The sequence below is a fragment of the Ammospiza nelsoni genome, chromosome 4 (assembly GCF_027579445.1).
Source record: "Ammospiza nelsoni isolate bAmmNel1 chromosome 4, bAmmNel1.pri, whole genome shotgun sequence".
Classification (NCBI taxonomy): Eukaryota; Metazoa; Chordata; class Aves; order Passeriformes; family Passerellidae; genus Ammospiza; species Ammospiza nelsoni.
In genome coordinates this window covers 58,911,613-58,926,577 of record NC_080636.1, presented here as the reverse complement: position 1 = coordinate 58,926,577, position 14,965 = coordinate 58,911,613, and the positions used below count along the sequence as shown (strand labels likewise).

General features: G+C 40.5%; 1 protein-coding gene across 5 annotated transcripts in view; it reads right to left on the bottom strand.

Moving 5' to 3' along the window:
• Positions 1 to 12,629, bottom strand: part of CCSER1 (coiled-coil serine rich protein 1) — a 626,504-nt gene extending 613,875 nt beyond the window's left edge. For all 5 annotated transcript variants that reach the window (XM_059470534.1, XM_059470536.1, XM_059470538.1 and 2 more), the window contains exon 1: positions 12,448 to 12,629. The gene's annotated coding sequence lies outside the window, so the exon portion shown is untranslated. The remainder of the gene's footprint in view (positions 1 to 12,447) is intronic.
• Between the last annotated feature and the right edge of the window lie 2,336 nt (positions 12,630 to 14,965).

Genomic DNA, 14,965 nt, shown 5'->3' with positions numbered 1-14,965 from the left:
CAAGGGAAATGATGCCACTGGATGTGCTCTGGTGTGGAAATACCTAGGTTGTTTCAGCAGAAGAGTGATCAGGTATTTAACAGTGTATTCCTAGAGCAGCCAGTTTGGCTCTAGAGCCTTGAATTCCATAACTAGCCTGCTAAGAGGATACTGACTTAGAATTTCAGCCCTTAAATCCTGGGTTCAACCATTTTGTCTCAGCCTGCTGCCTGCACCTTCCCTGTGCAGAAAATAGGTGGCAAAATCTGAAGCAGGTAGATCCTCAACACAGCACTATTGACAGAAATGTCAGGTTTTTCAGCATCTTCCTTGGCTCCAACATCTTCTATCTACCAAAATCAATTGGAAAACTACCTTTGACTTCAATGTTGGGTTTGCTGGAATCTAATTTTGACTTGGACTTGATCCAGACTCACTTATTTCAGTTCCTCTCATATTAATTTAGCCAAGCATGTGAGTTGGGCTGAGGGCTGAAGCTATTCTTGCAGCAGACTTCTTTTTTATTCTAATGAAATGCCAGAAAATACTGATTTTACTTTTTATAGAAACTAGTCAATTGACTTACAATTCAAGTGCATGCTTTCTAATGCATACTGAAATATTGTACTCCTGCAAACCAGAGTGGGAAAAAAATCCAAACCAAACATTTTCCTTTGCAGTAGAAAATCCATTACATCAGTAGAATTTTATGTATGCACGTATGTAGAAGTTTAGAGTTTCACATAGTATTATTTGGCTCAATCTTACCATATTGTGGGGATATGCTGTCACCTACTGCAGCAAACATTTCTGGAAGCTCAGGTTCTAGTATTTACCTAGCAGGTAAAGAAGAGATTGTGTTCAGCACTGGTTGTAAAACACCCTTGTGCCCATAATTGCAGTATTTATAGAAGGAAGTCTCTTCATACTGTAGAGTCAGACTTTCTTTCTTGAGAAAAAAAAACCAAACCAAAACAAAATAAAAACGGGCAGAAAGCCTCCTGGACCTCATGGTGGTCATGTCAAGGGTGAGATTTGCCAGGCAAAAGGAGGATACCTTCTAGCTTCATTCAAGGATTGCTCCTATCCCTCAGTACTGGGCTGGCTGCTACCATGGTTTGTAAACATGGCTTTGACATTGGTATGCAGTTTACAGCATATATGGGGACATTCCACAACGAGCTAGAAAGCTTTTGAAGGCACAGCAATAACCAAAACATCTACTGGTGCAGTGAAGCCAGAAAAAAAGCATTCCGATCCCCCTCAATCCAGCTGTCTGATTCAGGTAAGCACACTGTATGGAAAGCTATTCTCTTTTCTTCCCTGTGTACACTTCATGAGTAACTCCACATTTATTGACCCACTCTTTTGCATTTGCAGGGAATTGCAGTAACCTACGGAGCCAACATCCAGTTGTCTCTTTCTCAAGGTAAACTCCTCCAGACAAAGAAATCTGAGCTCTCCAGAGTGTCTATTAACCTGTTTGTCAGGACAGCCCCTTGAGGAGTAGAACAGAGGGATTAATGTTTTTGTGAAACAGGCAGGACAGGAATGTGAACTTGGGGCTCTCACATGCTGCTGCTTTAATCCCAATCCCTGGAAACAAGGCAATGTTCTTCCATGTCCCTCCACCCAGTTCCCCCCAGGCAGGAATTACTTGGGTCAGAAGTGATCTCAGAAAGACACCAGGTACAAATCCCTCTCAAAGCAGGGCCATTCAAAGATCTATCTAAGTAATGCCACATTTTGGAATAAACCCCCAGGAAAGGGTCACACTTTGGAGCCCAAAGGAAGAGGAGTGTAGCACATAGATAAACTCCAGTTCTTTCTTTTAATAGTCGCTTTCTAGCTGTCACAAGCAGCATGGGTTTTCATGGTTTGAGAAGATCCCTTTCTCTTTCTTAACCTTTTCCCAAAGGAGCCTGCTTGCCCAAATGAGGCCTGAATGCTGAATACACAGTGAGTGTTCAGATAAAGGTGGAAACCCTGAGACGGTGGTGCTGGGCACCCTGGCTACCCTGCAAGCCTTGCAGCACTCTGGAGCATCTTTACCACGACAGACATTTGTCTGTGGATCCTCTAAGATCAGCCCCTGTCAAAGGGGGATTGCCAGAAAAAATCATGAGGCAGAGGAGAGAGCAATGGTTTTAGCATGAGAGCTCTAACATTGCTTTTACCTCTGGCAAAGAACTGCAAATAGTACAGGCATCCTACTCAGTTTTTCACAAGGGATATAGAGAAGCACACTGCTTGCTCATCACCCATGTCAGCTATTGGCAGAAAAAAACCACAAAAAACCCCCTCAAATCTAAACTGATCTTCACAATGGAAAGCATAGACAAACTTCAGCTAAGAGCTACAGGCCCAAACAAAATCCCATTAGCATGAGAATTATTACTTGAATAAAGAAAAGGCAGGAAAGAATATGAGTAAAGTTGATTATGGAAGAAAAAAAGTACAGGTACAATAAAGGAAAGTATGACTCAGTGCCAGTCACCCTAACATATGACAGAGCTTGTGATGTGGTAAAGAGTTGTGGGGGACAGGCTGTGAACTAACCAGCCTCTTCACAAGCTGGCAAAAATTCTTAGGAAAGTAAGGAAAATGAAGAAATAAAAGTATTTGAACATTAGGATGGTAGGTACACAGATAATTAATTACAACAGGTTAGGACCAAGCAACAGGAAGTTTCTAACTTGGACAAACCTTTTTTTTTCTAGTCATACATCCCAAACACCAACAAAAGGGGCAGTGACCGAGAAAGGGAGTGATTCACCCCTCAGTTATAACTGCAGGTAGACACAGCTGAAGCTCAAAGCTGAATCAAGCCATGCATTATGGCATAACATTAAACCAGTCAGTTGATCATCTTGTTTCACAACTATTTCACATGGACACCTGAAAATCTGATATTACTTAATCCATAAAACCTCAAAAACAACAAATATTCAAGAGAATTTGATGTCTTTGATCATTACAAACTAATTGGTAGAGGAAGTTAGATAAATGTTAGATATTGCTAGATAAAAGCAAGGCTGTTTTCCCATAAGGCGTGGTGGGGAGCATTGACATCTTGGTGGATCTGGGGTTATTGCGATGGCCAGAGTCCATCCATGCCCTGCTTCCATAGAGCCACAGGAATCTGTATCAAGTCTTGTGCCAGAAATAAACAGGCTTTGATCTCCTCGGTGAGCAGCCCGTGTGAACCAGGGCAGAACCAGACAGTCAGGTTTGTCCAGCTGCTGGGGAATTGAACACATCCCTTTGGCTGGAGTGCCTCCCATCCCCGTGGGAGAGGCTGAGAGGGGAGAGAGAGGTCCTGCTCAGCCCAAGGGGGCTCTCAGGGCTTGCCTTCTCCTCTAAGCACCCCTCTGACACAGGGTGTCTGAGCACAGTTCCTCACTGTCCCCTTCTCCCTCCACCCTGAGCCACAGGCTGAAAGCAGCACCTGAGGCAAGCCCTCAACATAAAATTTCACAGTGGTCCTCTGCAGTATTTCAGGTGTGTTTGCATCCAAACAAAAGGCAAAAATCCAACATCTGTGGGTAGGAGCTGTTAAGCAATCCTCTCATACCAGTCAGCCAGCAAGTTACTAGCACCCAAATAATTTCTTATCAACAGGGAGAAGAGGTGTGTGTGCAACATGAAGCTCAGCATTCTGTTCACACAATGACAGCAGTGTGTTGGCAAACGTTTTACATTATTTTTCAGTTGTTCCCTGGCCCCTTTGCAGCTGAAGGATAAAGTACTGAAGGTGGATGGCTGAGGAACGCTCCTGCCTCATATAATGGGCTCTCCATGAGCTCCCCAGCCATGGGGAAGTGACCCGAGACTCAGACGAGTGAAGGACAGGACAAGGAGGCCCCTCAGAAAATCCTGGAAACAGGCCAGAGAAAAAGCTCTCACTCTGGTGGTGTTTTTTTTGTTACCAAGTCTTAAGCAGTTCAAGCTTACATTTCAAATGAGGTAAAACCTGTGCGTGCATCTTTTAATTCCTTGTTAAATGATATACAACGTGCAAATCCCCTTTACGAAAAGAAGTTCTGACCGTGTCTTTCTTAGGAGAAAAAAAAATCATAACAAATGCTGTATCAGCGCATCAAACTAATGCAAACCATGTTTATAGGTAACACCTAATAATAGCATTGCATAGCCGAGATATTTCCCTCTTTCTGCTAACCCCTATATGGAGAAAAGTGAAATTATGTCTCATGATACAAACAAAAAATGTCCTAGGATAAGAAAGTATATATATATATAGTTATTCTTTGTTGCTGTGCATTCAATCAAGTGTATCAGAGTTGACAAGGCCAATTTTGCACCTTCCTATTTATTTTGTCCTATACGACTGGGATGTCATTCCACTGGGAAAAAATAATTGCCATCGATAAAGAGATGGTTTCTATGACATTTGCAAAGATATTGCTGAAAAATACCTTTAGTATGGATCACTTCACCTCACCAAGTGGGATAACTGGCTGAGCTCAATGTGCCTAATATGAAAATGCAATATCTACATTTCCCATAGTTTAAAGGAAGACATACCCCCTGCCAGGCAATATATACATGCACACACTCTGCTCTCTCTGCCTCAGGTTCACACTGCAAGGTAACCAATGGCTGTTCACAGATGCTTAAATTTATTCATGGGGAAAAGAAAAAAAAAAGGGAAAACAACGCTAAGATCAGGATCACCATGTCTGCAATATCAGCATAATTCTTTGGTTCAGAAAAATGACCTTGAAAGCCCAGTAACAGTGAAAGCCCAGTGGTAGCTCCATATCCATAAAGATATGGAGCACTCATGGTTAAAACAATCTGCAGCATATGGTAAATGTCTCAAGGCTAAATAGGCCTCAGAGGCAGAGGGAAAAGGAAGCCCAGTCACATTCCCTGACCTGACTCATTTTCCAGCTCTGCACATAATGTGTTCCCAAACAAAAGGCACAGTTTTGTAGTGATCTCGATTTTTCTTAATTTCATGAGAAAAATCTTTACACATTAGGCTGTGAAGCACATGGTTAGGTAGTTTGTCAGTGGTTGTCTGATAATGTGTGACAATTTACACTGATTGTCTTCAGAGCTGAACGCTTGCAATGTCATCAAAATCAGTCAGGGAGGTTTTATTTGACATGCAAATTAAGAAGCATGAGGAAATTAAGAAAGATACTACAGATTTTTTTTTTTTTTTGAAGAATGCTCAGAATGGTGTTTCATCTTTTCCTTTTTTTAAATCATCAGCATGATTACATTATACATGGGCTTCCTCAGTCAACACAAGAATAACTTAAACAACTGAGATTATTCTTCAGTACAGTTGGATTGACTCAGCTGGTGCTCAGAAGGAGAAAGAGAGATGACATTGCTCCTTCAGTTTTCCCTGACAGTTGAGGTTCTCAGAGACAAACCTGCCCCTGGCTTCTACCACAGGTCCCAGGAGGTGATGGTTGATTCAGAGTCTGCACAATTTCTACCCTTACCAACTCCCTTTTAGCCCAGCCCACTGAAACATCCTCTTTGCCTGCCTGGAATAAAGGAATAACTGCAGAAGAAACAAAGCCCTGCTATCTCCTCCCATTCCTGAGCAAAGTAGGAGCTGCTTTGGATTCTGAATTACAAATACAGAAGCTGTGCTAAATGCTTTGGATTTCATTTCCATTTTCTTTGCCAATTTTCTTCTGTTTTAGTGTTGGCCTCCACACTTCAGACAATTGCTTCATTAGCAAAGTTCAAGTACCGGCCATATTTTCCTTAGAACTTAACACCACTCCTTTCCCTGTGACCTTTATTGTTCAGCTAACTTCAAATAATCTTAAATGGTGGCTGCTTCTATCTACTGTTTTGTCCACGTTTAAAAAAAAAAATCTCATAGATACCAGCTCATGATGAGCAAGGCTGTACCTTGTGCCAGGACTTCCTTTTCAATTTGCATGTCTGTTACATAGTAAAATGTTGCACACTCCTTAGTTTTTTAAAAAAGGAGGGGGGTGTTTCCATAATTCCCCTCAAGTCACTTTGCTGAAAGCGCAAGCCTTAACTTTTTTCCAGTTCACTATTAATCCATATATATTTATTGCCAATATCTGAGGTGTTTAGAAAATTAATGTAAGGTTAGTAATAATTAAAATTAATTGTGAAACCTAATCACAGTGTAATAGAATAAACAACAATAGTAATAGCTGCATTAAAATGCACTGTCAAGAGCTGTGAGCACTTAAGGGCTCATAAACAGACTCAGATATTTCTTGTAGCTGTGTATGGATTTACCACATAAGCCAATCACAGGACATGTGAATTCATGGTAATCTATTTTTGAGGTACAGCAATTAATGCCACTAGATAATTAAACAGCACAAAGGGCAATAAAGACAGTGCTTACCTAGGCACTGAAGGGAAAGCAAAAGATCATAACCATCAGTACTGTTTCAGAGCCAAAACAGATTAATTCAGAAGGGAGATTTAAATTGTTATGCCTTATTTATCATTTAGATATAAAACTCACAAAACAAATGAACGCTTATCCTTGGGATTCATTCTACTCAATATTCTGCTTTTCATAAAGCCCACAGTTTGTCTTTGTTCACAAAGTATCCATTATAAACCAGATGACACTTGACAGAGCATTTTTGTATTTCAGCTTTTTAGCAAAGCAGAGCAGCAATTGCCAATAGAGAAGGCACATGAATGAGACCAAGTGTATCCACAGAAACTGCAGTCAACTGCTTCTATTGTTATTTCAAGCACATCAGAAGATGAGCCTGTATCTCACTTAACCCATTTACACTCCATTTTATACTTATAAAAATGAGCTGATGTTTGCAGATGGCTGCAGGATTATTTCTGGTTACAAGCAGAAAAAGGGGTCCAGAGGTCTGGACTGGCAGTGGTTGTCATGGACTGGAGGTACCCGTACCTTTCTTTATAGCTGGGCAAAGATATTGCCTCATGTTTAAAAATACTTCTGTGACAGGTAATTTTGCATTGATTGAATAAAAGTAGCAGTTAAAAGCACAAATTCCTCTGGTTTTACTCTTTTTGGGTAGGAAATAGCATACAAGAAAATCAGCCACGTTTTAGATCACCATGTTACTAACTCAGTCCCACATGCTCATGGGTTGAAAATAACCCACCATCCAGACTGAACAAGTTGAATAATGGTACAAAACCACTTGGAAAGTGGTACCAGGAGCTGGAAGATAAAAAAATGGAGTATAATTTGTTTTTTCCTCAGCTCATTTTTGTTTATTGAAAACTGCTGAGCAGTTTCTTCTTTATCTATCCAAAAAAGACATAAGAGGTCTGAAAGTCCCTGCACCCACTAACAATAGATAATTCTGGATGTGCTTACTCCACCTCCACTATGAGACCCCTGCAAGGCAGTTTGGTAGGGAAAACCAAAGAGAACAGCTGTACTGTCATATGCAGAGAGCTGGATAAATACTGACCCACGAGAGCAAGATCAGGGTGAGCCATCCTGAGCTACCTGACTCTGGACTTACCCAAAAGCAGCCTGAGAACATCACAGTGAGCCTAGAAAACCTCACATTTTGAGCTGAACCCTCCTCTTCAGCAATATCAGTCATTCACAGACTTCTCAGAGCAAGCCGACTCCCAGCACTCTCCAAGGAAGTTTAAAAAGTAAATAAATTAAAACTGTATCTTTATCACATCAGACTTCCCCAGGGCTCTCCCAGAGACCAAGCCTGGAGACTGTACAACAGCTCTGCCTCAAGCAGGACCCCTGGCATAGCCAGAGGCTGTCCCTCAGATCTCCAGCAGCACGAGGCACCTTGAAAGAGCTGCAGACAGACCCTGGCAGACAGACTGTCAGCACAAGGGCTGGGAGGCTGCATCTTCTGGGTCCAGCCTCCTCCCATGCAAGTGCACAGCATTTCTTGCTTCTTCCTGTCATCACTGTGCCCACACACAGGTAATTCTGATAACAGCCATTAGCAATGTTTACAGAAGCATAAGTTTCTGTTTGCTTTACAGTAATCATGTTTGTATTAGAGACCAAAGCTGGGAGGATTTGTTTTGGATGGTGTTTTATGAGATGTGTGGGACAGGGAAGAACTGGGTTTGGCAGAAATGGTTGGGTCCAGTGGCAAGCTGCTCCATCCGTGGGAGCCTGTGTTGTGCTTGAGATAATTCTCTGCTGCAAGGTACCCTGTTGAAAAGGAGGAAGTGCTCCAGGCACCTGCTACATCCCATTCTGCCAAAGTACACTCAGCTTCTTCCCAAGTCTGTTCCATCCTATCACACAGGAGTAGGCACTCTTCTCCAGCTCTCACTGAATATGCATTTACATGGCTTAGAATTATTTCACCTGATACATTCAGAAATTAATCTACCAGTCAATAAGAACCATGTCAGCTCTAACTATAGATGCTATCAGCTAAACATGAGATAAACCAAAAATTTCCTTAATACCGTTCATTCAGTAGCAGATGGTACTCAGTACAGAAAAGAAGCACAAAAACAATCACCCTGAGCCTGGCTGCATTGCTGGATAGAAATCTGCAGAGAAATTGTGCATTTTGTCTACACAAAAGAAAACTAAATCATTTTCACATCCTGTAGCTCAAGATCCACTCCCCAAGCCTTCCCTTTCCACAAAGCTGTCACAGCACTGGCACAGACTGAAGGACTTGGGGAATTTCAACACTGAATCCCCTCTGCCCGCTCTCAGAGAGGTCAACAGCACATGAAACAGCACAGTGACAATGTGACACACGGTGCTGACACAACACAAAGGAGATTTTGCATCTCATTCCACAGGGACTAACACCAAGTACCTTTAAAATGCCCATCACCCCATCTTAGCCATCACATACTCAGTGATGAACAGGATTTCATAACAATGAAAAAAAATAAATAAAACTGCCCAGATAGGGACCAGGAATAGAAAAATATTTCAACTGGGCAACACAGTTATATCATCCTTTCTGAACTGCAAAACCTAATCCAGAGTTTGTTACAAAGCCTTTAGTTCCCAAGCTCAGGAAAGCCTCCTGTGTTAGCCAAAGCCATCTCACATGATATTTGTTCCTGTTGAATATACAGACAATTGGTTTTCATGAGCTTTTACTGACCACACTAGATAACTACACCTTTCTGCCAACTATTTTCATTAGAACAGGAAACAGCATTTAATCCTTTTCCAAGAGTGCAATCTGGTATTACCTTCACTGATCAAAGAGCAAAATGATACCACTGATAGATCTAAATTCACTACCTAAGAGGTGTTATTTTAAATGCCTTGTATGAGCTCTATTAGTTTACTAGACTAGATTAAAATCTAATCCAGGAATGCCTAAATTAAAATTAGCTTTTGCTTGAACAGTAAAACATATATCCAGACCTAAAGATGTCAAGTGAAGGAAAATCCATTTTTTTTCCTCCAGGCATTTTTGTTCTAATGACTAATTGCTCTTAAAAGTAAATACAAAAATTCCTAATTAGCTTTCTTGATTACTCAGACTACTTCGATCTTTATGCTATTCATTTTTCATGCTGTATTTAATAAGTAATAGGCAGGGGGCCAGGGAGGGAAAGCAATCTATGTTTTCTGCAGGAGAAAGGAGATGGAAATCAGAAAACCACAGAAAAACACAGGTCCATAACCTAATGGAAAAATTTCACAATGTAAAAACCTAGAGACCTCCAATGAGCTCATTATTTGTACCAATTAAGTCCACTTGATAACAAGATCTTATTTTTAATGCTTAAATCTTTCTATGTTGACTTATCAAGTCAAAGGATAAAATATCTAAGCAGAGTCTAAAGAAAAGCTTTCACCTATTCCATTGACAGCTTCACAGATTGCAGAGAGGGTCTCCCAAGAATCACTTATATTGACTCCAGGTCAAAATTTTACATTAAGATTGGCAAAAGACGCTTGCTCTTACTATACAGAATATACAAAACACATTCACAGCCATAATTCAAGTCCAGCATTTTCTGACATTTTATTTCCTCTTTTCCTGTGGCTACAGAGAAGAAAATCTTCTCACATATTAGCCTAACAGATGACTAGCACAGACAGATATTTGATAATCAATTTTATGAACTGTTTATCACCTGAAACAAAAGACTTTGATTTTTAGAGCCAGCATCATCTAAAAGCCCAGCCACCTGGCAGGAAAATCTCATGTTTGCTGCTTAGCTCCTGCCTAAATTCCCTTCCAGCCTCCAGAAGGGCAACTTGGCAGCAGTGGCAAGGTCTGTCCCCAACTTACATTCCCTGTGCTCTGAGGGAGCTGACAGGGCTTTGACAGGGTTTTTGTCAGCAAGTTTGCTGACATCAGTAACCCCTTGCATTCCTGTGGCAAGCCTTCAATTTTCAGTAACAATGAAGTAATCAGTGCCTTGGTACTTTTCTCATGATATATTGGTTTGGTGGTGTTGTTTTTGTTTTGTTTTTTGTTGTTGTTGTTTTGGTATTTTTGTTGTTGGTTTGGTTTTTTGGTTTTTTTTTTTTTTGTTGTTGTTTCTAACTGTAGATCCACAGGCTTCAAATGAAGACAATAAAACAACTGGTCTTTTTTAAAACTCTTTTCTTTCCAATTAAGTTATCATCTCATGAAAGTCACCTTAAAATAGAGGCACCAAATAATCACACCTAGAGGTATACATTTATTTGTCAATCATTAATCTGTTAGGCTGAAGAAACAATTCTGTGGAAAGCAGACTGTAGCACAACAGGTACAAGTGGGTAACATTGTACACGGTAAGTTGGCGAGACTTTTTTAGTTGAGGTGGTATTTTCTACAGCAGCTCATAAGCTAAAATTTAAACCACTAGGAGGAAAAAAAATCCAGCTTCCTTGCCTGGTAGGGTCTAGTGCAACCTTTCCTTTGAGCAACAACAGCACAGCAATACAGTAATTGTGAGATATGAGGACTCCTTGGCAGAAAATGGGAAGACATGCCCTGTGACACTTTATTTCCTGACTTCTTGGACCTCATCTGTCCTCGGAAATGAAAAAGGTGGCACCTTCCAATAAACACTAACACAGAGAAACCAGGGCCTGTTTCCATGTATTCTGTAAGCTCTGTTTTTGCTTTGGCAGTAAGTTATATTCCACCATATCTCTGCAGAAATAATCCCCAAAAGGCATAATAGACAATAGTGACCCCTTCTTTACTAGAAATGTAATCTGCTAAATAAGAACTTATATCATTAGATAAATATATCTCAACAGAAAACACCCCTTTTTACCCTAGGTATGATCTACATACTTCACTCACTTGGAGGAACAGGAAGTTTCATTACCCACAACAATCTTTCTTTAAAACAAAGCTTAATAGGTGAATTGCACATCTGAAATGCAGAAGAGTAAGGAGGAAGTTTTACAAGCATCCTCTCCTTGTCAGTTTTCTGCACAAGCATGTTCAGAAAGCCAGGCACATCCTTCATTTTAGACTTCATCACCCACTGCATACACCCTGGGGAAGGAGAGCAAACGAAGCATGGAAGGGAAAGGAAATCCATCAAAGCCCTGAATGCTGGGAGAGCTCTTCTGCTGGAAGGAGTGACAAGTTAGGTAAGGAGGCCCTGGGGCAAAGACCCTTGCTGGAATGTTCTGTCTATTGATGCATACAAATAAATATGAGAATCGACACATACATACCTTCTACATAGCAAACATATTTTATACATGCACACAACTGAATCAAAGAATAGCCAGCCTCTCTTTCCTTCGTGTATTAGCATATGGGAACAGTTAAAACACCTGTGATCCAAAACACAAGAATTCCCCACTACTTTGTCTTGGGAATATTTGTTTGTGGCTGCGTAGGCACAAATTGTGCATCAACAAGTGGCTGCATAGACACAAAGCACTTCTTACTCTAGATCCAGACTTTGAAATCTACTACAGCTATATTAATCTATATTAATAGTATTAACTTCATGGGAAAGGTTTCTAATTGTTTCTGCAGAGAAAGGAGCTTAGACATCTCTTAATGCACATGTGTTCTCTAAACTGACTTTCCAATACCTAGATTTATCTCTTGTAATTCAAAAGCAGTTTGTAGAGGATGTTAAGGGGCAACACTTCTCACTGGCTCTTTTCTAGTTTGCCTTTGGGTTCTTGTTTCAGTCCTCCTAGATAAGAATGCATTTGAATTTTGTGTTTTCCTAATTAGATGTTATGAAAACTGGAATATTATGGATCAAGTTGAGAATATAGCGTGAAGTTTGACATCTCATGAGTCTACAAATTAACAACTAGTCAGAAAATAAGCATAAGCCCGCTTGGCAACTGTGCAAACACTCCAAAATGAAAACAATTCTATACAGAAAAATAAATGCAAAATTGTCTTTCAGAAAGGCTGGCTGTTTGCTGTAGTCATTTTACTGCAGTTACAACCCAGTCCAGGCAAAAGAGGGAAACTCAACATCTCTCCCTTATTCCCTTACTGCTCAGCTAAAGAAGCTATTTTCTCTCCATCACTCTAGACTTACCTTTGCTGCTTTGGCCTCTGAAAGAAACACTTTAAGAACAGGGAGACAAAGCACTTGGCTGCTTACAACTGTAGTTTCTGGATGCTGAGAGCAGTCATAGGGGGCCTCTTCCCAGTTCTCTCACATCTCCTCTTGGACCTTGCTTGCAGAGCGCACAAACACAAATGAACAGAAGCACCTGCTCTCACCACACAACTCACAGAAAGCACCTCTCCTGCACAGGATATGAGGCAATGAGGAAAAGGAAGATCTCTTTCAGCTGGCATATATTGCTAATTAAAAACTCATGATGCAGCCATGTGTTGCTGGTAAAGAGTAATCAAACATCAGAGCCCTTAAATAAACAATACTAAAACTCAATTTCCATTACAACAACAGAAGGCAAATTTAAAAAAAAATCTCATTATAACTTGAAATCAAACTGTTCTCCTGACTTTTTCCAGGCATCTCAAGCTGAAAAAGGTGACATATTTCTTCCAAGACTGATTATGCTGTTTCATTCTGCCTGAGATTTGTTACAAGACTTAACAAGCACAGGACAATAAATGCCAGAGCTGTTCTACTTAGCCAGACCTTTTCTTCACAGATTAAATAGAAAAAAATAGTACAAAATAGCACCTACAGACAAAGAGAAAGAAGAAAATAACAAGCCTTTTCTTGCCCTCCTTTGGTCAGGCCACAGCAGCCCTCAAATGGTAAAATAGAAACCCTTCTATGCCCAAAAGCAAGCCCCAGAGGCTTCTTCTCACCTGAAGCAGGACCCTGATTAAATCTCCCAGCTGAATTGATTCACAGGGGCTTTTCCTTTATTACCAAGTAGAGTTGCCTACTCAGCTGTAACCATTTTTAGTATATCTCAAGTGTGGAGTTTTTTTTCCCCCTGAAGCTGAATTTAACACAATTTTCTGTAAAATAGAAACTGAGAAGTTTTTTAGAAAACATAGAAGCTTTCAGACCGTTTAAAATGGATGTAACATGTTCATTTCATTCACAAAAGATGGTTAACTGAACTGAAAGTGGAAATCTTTATTCTGCATAAAAGAATTGTCCAATACTGGACAACACTTTTATTCTTTTATTTGTGTAAGGACTTTTGAACGAGTGCCTTTTTTAAAAGGGTGATCAAAGATCAAAATAGGAATAAGTAAAAGGGAAAGGAATCAGATATTACAGCAAGCTGGGAGGGGGTGAGGACTAGAATCTCATTACACTAATACCTGGGTACATTGAAAAAAAATAATTCATTTTTGCTGTACTTTTTGTGAGTTGAGGGGATGATAATATCTGTTATACAGAAAGGAATTGAAACAGAGACACCTTCATCCTGGGGATCTGGTTTGATCAATGATGAACATGATGTTTCAGAGTACACAGCATTACATAGCACTTGGTATGATTAAAGTCCAGCATTTCCACACAATTTTTCCAAAAAACAATAAGTACAACATGATCAGTCAGCTCTTTGAAACAGTATGTTCTTAGCATTCTCATTCTAGACCATGAATTGTGAACTAACACTTGATAGTAGAGCTTTAAAAAATAACAACAACAATAATAATAATAGTTTAAGAATCCCCTCATAGTTTTTGTAACACCTGAGATGATTAGCACTTTATAAGATAAATCATTATAAGAACAGACAGAAACTTTTGCAGATAGCATTGGCTGTATGGAAATTAATGCTGAGTGATCTGTTTTCAGTGTCAGCTACCCTTAATTTCCTGAGACCAGTATCTGATATTAATGATACAACAGGAGCTAATTAGTGAATGGTTAAGAGTGTGCTAGAGAAATCCCACCTTTTTTCCCTACTCCTGAAGGTAAAACTCGTGGCCATTCCCTGCTAATTGCATTGTATGGATTACTTAAGTGCCAGCATAAGGTGCATGAAAAAGATAACACTAAATTGGGAGATAAGCAGAAAGGATCTGACTTTCTTAGTCAAGGTCATTGATAGTGTAATTATTCTGATAAGCCAAGCATAATGATCTCCTGCACTATCAAGACACCCAGGCTATTCAGTTCAGCAAAGACACATTACACTTTCCAGCAGAGCCCATACTTATGCTCTTTAAACCTGTCAGAGGTTGAAGCTACCTATTCTAAACTGCTTGAACACGGGACTGTGTGTCAGGCTAAAACTCCCAATGGAGAAAAGAAGGGAGTTGGAAAGGTTTGTTGCATGCCAGGCTGCCCTGGGTAACTCTCCTACTAGACAGGCAAAAGCAGCAGGATCCAAGTTTCTTGGTTCTAGACCAGAACTTTCTGCAATGTAAGGCTGGGGATGTGAGTGGTGCAGCAGGGCAGCCCCAGCCCTGGCTGCACAACAGCCCAATGTTCATGTACAGGGTCTGGGGAGCGCCACCAAACTCCCCAGGGCTGCAGCATCCCCGAGGATGCACCAGCAGCAGGAGCAAAATTCAGGTGCTCTGCTATTTCTTGGGAGAGGGCCAGAGCTAAGGGGGAAGATATCTCACAGGTCACGCCAGGAATTCAGGCTAAATCTATTGCTTTTCCT